The sequence below is a fragment of the Homarus americanus genome, unplaced genomic scaffold (genome assembly GCF_018991925.1).
Source record: "Homarus americanus isolate GMGI-L3 unplaced genomic scaffold, GMGI_Hamer_2.0 scaffold59495, whole genome shotgun sequence".
In the NCBI taxonomy this organism is placed as follows: domain Eukaryota; kingdom Metazoa; phylum Arthropoda; class Malacostraca; order Decapoda; family Nephropidae; genus Homarus; species Homarus americanus.
In genome coordinates, this window is record NW_024732415.1 from 4,263,108 (window position 1) to 4,273,728 (window position 10,621).

Genomic DNA, 10,621 nt, shown 5'->3' on the forward strand with positions numbered 1-10,621 from the left:
TGTAGGTGGCTTTAAAGACATGGGATATGGACGGTAACGCTGATTTGATATTGCTTCTTACTCTCTATTCCTTATTTATGCACTGGGTCATAAGAATCTAGAACGTGTCAAATACTGCAGTTTTGTACAGTAGGTCAGGTGCGCCGTTCTTCAAGGTACATTATCCACTAAGGTATAAATATTTATTTGCTCGGTATTGTGATTTATTTATAGAACTGAATTAAATTTTATGTTTTAAAAGTGTGGTGTTGGTCTTCAATGTTAGAAAGATAAGACATATTACAGTATTTGTTATTTCACCCAAAAATACAGATTTTATTATGGCTACGTCAGAAGGAAGACAGACTTTTTTCTTTTTTCCTTTTCTTCTCTTTTTCTCTCTTATTCTTTTGTTTCTCCGAGTAAATATTGAACAATGAGTCACCACTTCTTCAATTCTGGTCCAGTTAATTTGAAATCTTGGACCACTAGTATTGTTATTGGTTAACGCCAGACGATTTTATTCAGCTTAAGAGAGCGGGGGCGTACACAAGGGGTTAGCAGACTTCTCGGAGAGGGGAGGGGCGTACACAAGGGGTTAGCAGACTTCTCGGAGAGGGGAGGGGCGTACACAAGGGGTTAGCAGACTTCTCGGAGAGGGGAGGGGCATACACAAGGGGTTAGCAGACTTCTCGGAGAGGGGAGGGGTGTACACAAGGGGTTAGCAGTGTACACAAGGGGTTAGCAGACTTCTCGGAGAGGGGAGGGGCGTACACTTCTAGGGGTTAGCAGACTTCGGAGAGGGAGGGGCGTACACAAGGGGTTAGCAGACTTTCGGAGAGGGAGGGGTACACAAAGGGTTAGCAGACTTCTCGGAGAGGGGAGGGGCGTACAAAGGGTTAGCAGACTTCGGAGAGGGAGGGGCGTACACAAAGGGTTAGCAGACTTTCGGAAGGGGAGGGGCGTACACAAGGGGTTAGCAGACTTCTCGGAAAGGGGAGGGGCGTACACAAGGGGTTCAGGAGAGGGAGGGGCGTACACAAGGGGTTAGCAGACTTTACACAAAGGTTAGCAGACTTCTCGGAAAGGAGGCTCAGAGGGAGGGGCGTACACAAGGGTTAGCAGACTTCTCGGAGAGGGGAGGGGCGTACACAAGGGGTTAGCAGACTTCTCGGAGAGGGAGGGGCACACAAAGGGTTAGCAGACTTCTCGGAAAGGAGGGCGTACACAAGGGGTTAGCAGACTTCTCGGAGAGGGGAGGGGCGTACACAAAGGGTTAGCAGACTTCTCGGAAAGGGGAGGGGCGTACACAAAGGGTTAGCAGACTTCTCGGAAAGGGGAGGGGCGTACACAAGGGGTTAGCAGACTTCTCGGAAAGGGGAGGGGCGTACACAAGGGGTTAGTAGACTATCTCCACAGGTCAAACATGTCGGAATAAGTACTGTAGGTAAGAGACAGAGTCCCGTGAAAACACTGACCTTTTTAATCATTAATTTTCAAAGAACTTCCACATCCTTAAATCATCTTCCAGTTTCTTATTTATCCTCTTTAATATAACCTGGATTTAAGGACAAGAGGTGTGCTTACAATAGAGGTGTTGTAAATGTGAGGTGTGTTGTGAATAATGGTGTGTTGTGAATGAGGTGTGTTGTGAATAATGAGGTTGTTATGTGAGATCTGTTATGAAGACGAGATGTTATAATTATGAGATGCTAGGAATATGAGAGGTGAAGGTAGTGAAGGTGTCTCAGCCCCACCCAGCGCCAATGACCTTCTTCTCGACTGAACAGGAATATTAATTACTCCTTGTCGGGCCTGAGCCACGTTCATCGTGCCTCGCCTCACAAGTCTACACTGTTTTTCACCTCTTACTTCTTCTCCACATCATAATTATTGAACTGTCTTAAAACTGTACATGTTTAACGTGAATTTTCTTAATAAATTTGGGAACGAGTTATATACAACGATGTTAAGACAGCTGGTTACGAGTACTATACAACGAGGTTAATATAGCATCACACGAGTTCTATACAACGAGGTTAACATAGCCAACATGTCTGTGAGACATTAGAGAATCACACGAGACGTCAAATATGTAACCTAACCTAACCTAAGGACGCAGGGGACGCCATGACTCTTGAAGGAATGGCCATATAATCTCCAGACGTCACAAGGAACACTGAACCCTACAACAGGAGCTGAGAGGATTCTGAAGACAGTCGCTGGTTCATTCTAATATGATCAAGCTAAGAGGAATGGATGGCGTTCGGTAATATATCGCGAGGTCGACTTCAGGTGCTCTCGCGCAGCGTGGTACTCCTGTGGTTCATGAATATTTTGTATTATTTCTCACGATTGCCTATACAGTATATTTATGTCCTGCCTATCAAAACTGAATATCAGTTTCTACCAACATTAAACACCTGTAATAATCAACACTGAACAGCTGTAATATCAACACTAAACACCTGTAATATCAACACTAAACACCTGTAATAATCAACACTGAACACCTGTAATATCAACACTAAACACCTGTAATATCAACACTAAACACCTGTAATATCAACAGTGAAGTGACATAACAGAATACCCGTCAACAGTAATATAACTCTCAACCATTTATGACTTTAACGGCAAAAAGAGAATTATCCAACAACAGTACCGCCAATCCTAACCTTCAGTGCCGTTAACGGTGGGACAGAAATAAACGGTGAAGGAAAAGATCTCACTCAAAGGGCAAGTTACGTTTTCTGATTTTATCTCACTAACTTTTCTTACCGCATGACACTAAATCCTATGTTATATCAATTACATAACACAAGGGCGTCTGAACATTAATATTTCCGCATTTCGTGAAGATTAGACACCCCAGATTATGCTATTTACTCGATTATACACCCTGACCTAACCTAACCCACCCAAGGTAGCGTCAGGGTATTCATTCATAGGCTGAGATAAGCTAGGGTGCCCAATCTTCACGTGATATTTCCTTACACTCAAACTGAAGTCAATGGCTTCCATCACCACGAAATACTGACCAGCTGACGGAGAACATTCACAGTGTTCCAAGACTCGTTAAGTTATGCTACAATAACTAATGTTCTGCTAGCCATGAGTTACAGACGTGGTGTATGTTATTCACGATCATGCAGTTGGAGTACTTGATGAAAAATATGGATAGATTGTGTGACCTGTCCATGAATCTGGAGTTCTGATTCATCTTGTGTTCAATGACTGTCATGGTAACCTTCTTCACTTTAATATCCACAGATTATTGCCTTCTACACTTGCTTACACCATCACTAACATTTATTCACTAATTCACAGTTGTCAGCGTGTAAGACAACTGGAGAAACTTCTCTTTACAGCACAAATACAGTGTTTAAACATCAAGAAAAAAGAACGACTACAACATTCACACTTATACAGTAGACACAATTACTACTATTACAGGAACCAGGGACAACAGCGGTCCTGCCACCACCACTTGTCTTTGTCCATCTCTAGCGATAAGTTTGATGTCCTTTCATACACAAGATACTGACGAAAATAAGGGTACCAATTTTCGACATAAACCCTTTAGTTTGAACATTGATGATAAAAACTTTGCATATATCAAGAGCATAAATTTACGTCGACCGTCTGATATGCAGTTCAATACTTAAAAAAAAGTATGAGATGGGCGGTTTCAAAACTAGTCGTTTCATGGATAACCTTCCTCACACACCACTGACTGACGCCCTCGAGTAGTTATCCCATTGAATATTTGTTGATCTCATCAATTTTACTTTATATTAAATATTTAAAGAGAACATTAAGACAGAAATGATGAAAGCAGCGAATCCTCACTACCTTTTAGCCTGTTAGTACGTTAACAAATCAAAAGCTCAGAGAGAATGTGGGCGTCGCTTATTTTACATATTCAAAAGATATAGACTATAGTTAGTGTGAAAATGTCTTCAACAGTTTTAATTACATTATAAAGTCAAAGCTAAGGAGTTACCCTTATCAAAGCCATTACATTATGCACTAAATCTACACACCACTAGACCAAAACTGTTCACATAGGACAGGCACAATCATTTATATAGTGTACTGTACTCTCCACAGGTTCACAATATTTATAAAAGCGTCACTAAAATTATCTACGTACATTAATTTTGTCTCCAAACTTATGTTATGAGAACCTAATCTAGTTAACCTACAGTTTTAGTATAAGTTGAACGCCATTTTGGACGTTATTTTAGTGGATAAATTTGTAAATGTACTCTCTACGTGCGCTCGTGCATCACCAGTTACGATGAAAATTTAACAAAATCCGCTAAGAATTCTGGACCTCAAGGCAATCCTCATCACTAAGATAATAGTGAAGGTTAGATTAAAAAAACATTCTTCACATTAGAATGTCAGATGAGTGTGTTGCCTTGAATGGCGGGCAATGACTGGGCTGGACGACCACATAACAAGTGCCAACAGACTTGACCAACTCCTGAAAACCAGTAATTTAATACTGAAACGTAAAAACTGACAAAATCTTCAAATATCTCTATCATAAGCAGCTTCTCTTTTTTTCAGAAATTTTACCTGGGAGTAACATTGTTATTGACAATTGCTCTCTCTCTCTCTCTCTCTCTCTCTCTCTCTCTCTCTCTCTCATTCACACACACAACACTCACAAGCACAAGCTCATGCACATAAAAAGTACTTACGTTCTCACTTTGGCACACAAACACAGACATTCTAAGTAGCATTACACTACCAATTACGCCAAGGCAGAGGCCAACAAGTTGGGAGCTACATTTAACATTCAAACTACAGAATCGAACAGACAAAACTAAATGCTAATGCTAAACAGACAATAATAAAAACCGATTAATGAAATAGCTACAAAAGAAAGCTACAGAACAAGACCCTGAACGCTAAAAAGGATACACCCTTAACCCCAAAAAGACAAGACCCTTAACCCTGAAATGTGAAAATCTTAAAATCACGAGAAAAATAAATAAATCCCAATTAAATAGCGACAGAGTATTTATCATTGGCACATGTAAAACACAACCTTGATGGGTCAGAAGTGGAAGAGTAAATTACTGTCGCCTGATTGGCCTCAAATACAAACGCTTTTATCTACTGTTAGTTATGAAGCCAGGAACCGTTCTATCTGATGTCTGAAATATTAATGCAAGACAGGGCAACTCGACCTATACAGGGGTATGTTGTTCATATTATGTTTCTGTAGTTTAACAATAAGCTCTTCATGAACGTACAGTACACTTACGTAGGTTCACTCAGCAAACAACAGCCACTAACAACTACCGAAAAGAGTACAGCCTTTATTTAATGTTATAGTGTACAGTACAGTACTGCTACGCTTTAATAACTAAGGTATTCAAGCGCATATTCAAGGTTAATAACTATAAAATTTTCGTGAAGATGTTAAGATGTAATACAGCGCTTAAATACCCAAGGTCTTTAAAAGCTAAATGTAGACACGATGTTGACGTGTTACTGCGCTTGAACAACTAATGGCTTTAAGTGCGTTTACAAGGTTAACAAATAAGAGTACAGTATTCACTAATATCTAAATATTAAGAGCGAACCCTCTGTCTGCAATATTGAAGCACTGATGCTATAATGTATTAACAACTAAGGTCTTTAAGCGCATATACAGTAATAGAATAGCAATTTGAATAAAAATTATGAGTTTCAACTTTGAGAGGATCACGTTGACGATGCAGTATAATGCATTACTGGACTTCAGCAACTAATATCTCTAACTGACTAGTAATTACACCGGTTTCTTATCACTTATAATTTACGATAGTTAACTCTCCATGTAGACCGCCCGCCCTGTAACAAATAAAGTCTTTAAAAGCATAACAAGATTAACAAGATTAATTAACACTAATCCATTTACAATGCTTGAATATAATTTTATAAGAGATCGTTCCGTAAGTATAACAGAGCTACAGACGTCCTGGGTAAAGAGGGACACAAACCCAACAGCCCTTAGGTACCAAGTAGGTCCTTCTTATCCTCAAACTTCTATTTTTTGAAACTGAACTGATATTTACCCTTCAAGCCCTGAGCTGAGGGAGGGAGCGGGTACATCTCTTATATTATTTTTTAACTTGGCCCCCCAGCGTGCCCTTCAATGTTTCTGTTACCATGCTGGCGAGGTCGGGGGATATTTTGGTAGCTTACTAAATACTAGATGACGTTGGAGGCTCCGAGTCTTTTATAAAAACAAGATGAAGGAGAAAAAAGAGAGACAGGAGGAAGAAAACGATCAAGACGATGAACGAGATACATAAATGCAAGACGAAGAGCAACAAATAACACCAGCTGTGACATCAACATAACAATAACAGCCAGAAGACAACACTGACAGAGACGGGTGTAACTCTAAGTCTGGGAGGTGTAACAGATCGCACTAAATACAGATTATTATTGAGCTTTTGAGATCTTGATGGTATAATCACAACCAGAGACGATTACGACCCATTCCTATTTTTTCACCGAGTTCACAATTCCCGGACGGACAGAAGTAAACTATGCATGTCTACGTCCACCTCTGACTGCGGGGCTAAAAAATACCGTGCATTACCCCCAACGAGTATGAAAATATACAACACTGTCTCTTAATTCGTAACAAGAACCAAAGGCTCCTTCAACTACAATTACCCAACTCTGTGTCATAGCCGAGGTGAGTCAGAGGGTTCTCTACCTTAATCTTTCAGAATCTACTGTAGGTCCTGCATTATAATTACATGTGGCAATATTTGGAATACTTCAAAATGTTCCGGTACAGTGATGACCCTTTAGTTACTCGGTTATAATTATAGAACTTTATACTAAATACATTTTCATATTTGTTAATCATGGCTAATCCTTTCTCCCGGTTGATGTTTACTTTCCTAAAATAGTTTCTTGGTTACAAGCATAACTCCCACACTTACTGTATATGACCGTCCTTCATCAATACCACTTAACACCACCGCTCACCCCTCAATGCCACGTACCACCTGGTGCCTGTGGTCCTTGAGACAACGGCATCGCATCGTTGCAATAGGTCACTACGGATCCACACACAAAGAAACTCAAGTTTGGACAATTTCTTCGCAGGAGGTGAGATCCCCGCTACTCATACATCTTACATAAAAGATTACATATCTTTTCAAGGGGACAATAAACACGATCGCAGGTGGTTGGGGTCATTTCTTTCACCTTAAGAGACTATGAGAGGGGTCGTATTCCACACGAGGTGGGACTTAACAAGCCTTTGGTAAGCGCCGTCACATAAAACCGTCAGTCAGCCAACACAGGTTATTGTCTTTCACTGCAAGAGTCGTGCGTCGAAGGAGATCGTATTTCCCAAGAAGTCGAACTCAACAAGCCTCTGCTAAGCCCCTTTTAATTTCGGTCGATTGTTGTGATACTCCTAAAACTTATTACGAAGTTAATGCCTAAATTTCAGCAGACCATCAGCATACGGACACACAGCCAATTACAGCACAGCAGATCAGTTGTGTGAGCAGCTGGTATTATTAGATGCTTGTAGAGACCAGAAGGGGAACAAAGGACTTCATATAGTACTAGTATTATGACCACCATCCCTCGCTGACCTCTGTCCTCCCATTCCACCCACCTCTCTCAACCACCTTTCCATTTCCCACTTCTCTCCCATCACTCTGATAACACCATAAATCGCCCTTTCCATCTCTCAATCCCCTCCCACCCTTCATACAAAACAACAGATTCTCCAGGGTCGCTCGTTCTCGTTCAAGACACCTTTGTCTGGGTCTCTAATTGTACCGATCTAGCACTGTATACAACAAGCCCCAATCTTATTGTAGAACACCAATGGAACAATAAAGTAATACGTGAACTGTAATATCCTGTACTATACTGTATACCCAACACACTACCCCACGGTGCTCACAGACGGTCATCCTTGTACACACAAGAAAGGGCCTTAAATAAACATAGTAGCGAAGCGTAACGAAGATAAACACTTGTATCTGTGTGATAAAAATGACTTGGTAAACACAGACTTGATGCGGTCAAGGAGGAGTTGAGGAGGTTAATTTAGGTGTCACTGTGTACTTGCATCAATAATTCTGACTTAGAGTAAAATTTATACTTACCTTTACACATCTGAGTACTGTTTTTGTGTACCGTTAATATTCTCAATCATCTTTACCTGTATTACTATTTGTTACCTGACCCTGCACTAAGTTTATGGTAATAAATAATCGTGTACACTGAACCTGAGTAATGCTTGTATAATGTTAACATTTTGAAAATCTCTTGAAAATGTAGAATTATATGTAATTATTATCTAACTCTGTGCTGATTTTCCTCAAACTGATAAACTAAATGAAACTGAATTAAAATTAAGAATCATAAAACAATAACGAGCTGTAAGGCCTTTAAAACAGCCGCGTATCTGGGAGATTTACTCACCTAAAAACATTAGTTACCGGTTATAATACAAGATCTTAAGCTATATCTCACCCCTCACTGGTCTTTGACAACTTACCCCCTGAGATGAGAACATTTTGAAGGATCTCACTAACCTCGAGAATTAAGGCCTGACTTCTACAGCTAAATACGTACGTACTACAGTAGCTAAAACAACTATCTGTGCAGGTGGGGGTCGATATGCGCCGAAGTTTTACGTGTGACTAGTGACAGCCTTCATATACCAAAATTTATCGTCCATGGTCTCATATTGTTTCCCACAAAGTATGCACATATAGTTGTTTTAGCTACTGTACCTCCTTAAGCTAAAATATTATGAAGATATTAGGGATCACATTAATACCCCCCCCCTCCCATTTATCCATTCTACAGGGGTACCGACCTGATCTTTAGTTAGTCTCAGTACGTACAATGTCTTCTCTGATTAAAGTACTGTAAATTACCAATAGACTTTACAATCATTCTTGACAGGCACCTCCTGAATAACTACTACACCAACGTACCTGATTCGATTACCATATACTGAAAGCCGTGTATCCCTAAACATCGAGCTATCATCTCACCCCACATACACACAAAACAAGTCGGGCCAGGAACCTAAACTTGACCTTTACGTTTAGGAAGATCACAAAAAAAAGGTCGCCAAATGGAACGTATAGCTTCGTCTGGCTTCTCTACCATGGCAGAAAAAAAAACCCACATCTTATCTTCCTAGAGAAATGGTCGACCCGGAGAGGAAGTAAAAAAACAAACATATGGAAGTAGCTACTCCAGAATAACGCCCCTAAGGCCTTCTTTATCTTACTCTGGGCGTGGTCGCTATCATCACTAATGCGTATCGTGAAAGACATAGCTTGACATACTCAGATTGGGTGAATAGATGAAAGTATGTGAGTAGCAAAATTAAAGGGTAGCCCAAAACTGAGTGCAGGACAATTTACTAATGGTGTAAGAGTGTAAGAGTGTGTGTGTGTGTGTGTGTGTGTGTGTGTGTGTGTGTGTGTGTATAAATAATAATAATAACAATATAACGGTTTATTAATAGAGTTGCAGCCGGTGGCTGAAAATATACAGACTTACATTTGATTTAGACATACTGATATAATATGCATTGAATACATTTACAGGGCTCTACAGGGCTGTGTGTGTGTGTGTGTGTGTGTGTGTGTGTGTGTGTGTGTGTGTGTGTGTGTGTGTGGAGATCTATAAGAACGTGTTAATCTGTCTTTACTTCGTCAACAAAATAACAAAGGCAACCAAAACAGACCCGTATTTGCACTGAGACTCCCGTAACTATATACAGTAGATACGTTGTATTATTCCCAGCGAGGGCTAAGTCTGTCGTGCCAATCTTCGTGAATTCGTACCCTAAAGAAGTTAACAGTTACGACGATGATGATTCCATAGATATGAGTTGAAAGATGATGACGTCAACCTTAAGACCATAGTGAAGGAGAGTTAAACGTCGATTTCTAGTGGCACAATGGGGTTACAGTATGTTGTGCTTTCCTCCCATGGTGGCACCTCTCGTCACAATTTTAATCACAATTTTAGTGTGAGTGCGTGAATGCACTTAAAGCGTGTGATGAGCTCATGTATGAACCTTTGCTTGAGTGCCTGCGAGCGTATAAGCATGAGTGTAGGTCATGTAGTGCGTGATGGCAGGATGCCTTGAAACGTGACGTGACGTCAGGGGTACAATCCACTACCTGAGTTTAAACTGTTAGTCCTGTAGTGAGGATCAGAAGGGGGCGTGACCCCGACTAGGAGGCTGACCTCTACAGTACACGTATGTACAATAATTCATAAACCAGCAAAAAACCATCAACGTTCTCAGGCCATGGCAGCTCAACCTAACCAGAACAAGTAATCATCTGCCAAGCCACGTCATGATGTTATTATATAAAGTACGCCAGACACAAGCTAGCTCGCAGTGGTGTTTCTGTAAGGTATGACCAAAAATAACAGTTAATTACCTTTAAAACTGCTTACTGCCTGATGCTGTGTATCTAATCACTGTATTGTACACATTAATGTAAAATACAGTAGACGAATGATTCAAGGTAAACACCATGCTGTATGTTGACCACGGAGTACACCCCTCCCACCCACCTCTTGTACCAACACCCACACCCTAACTCATACACCTCCACCT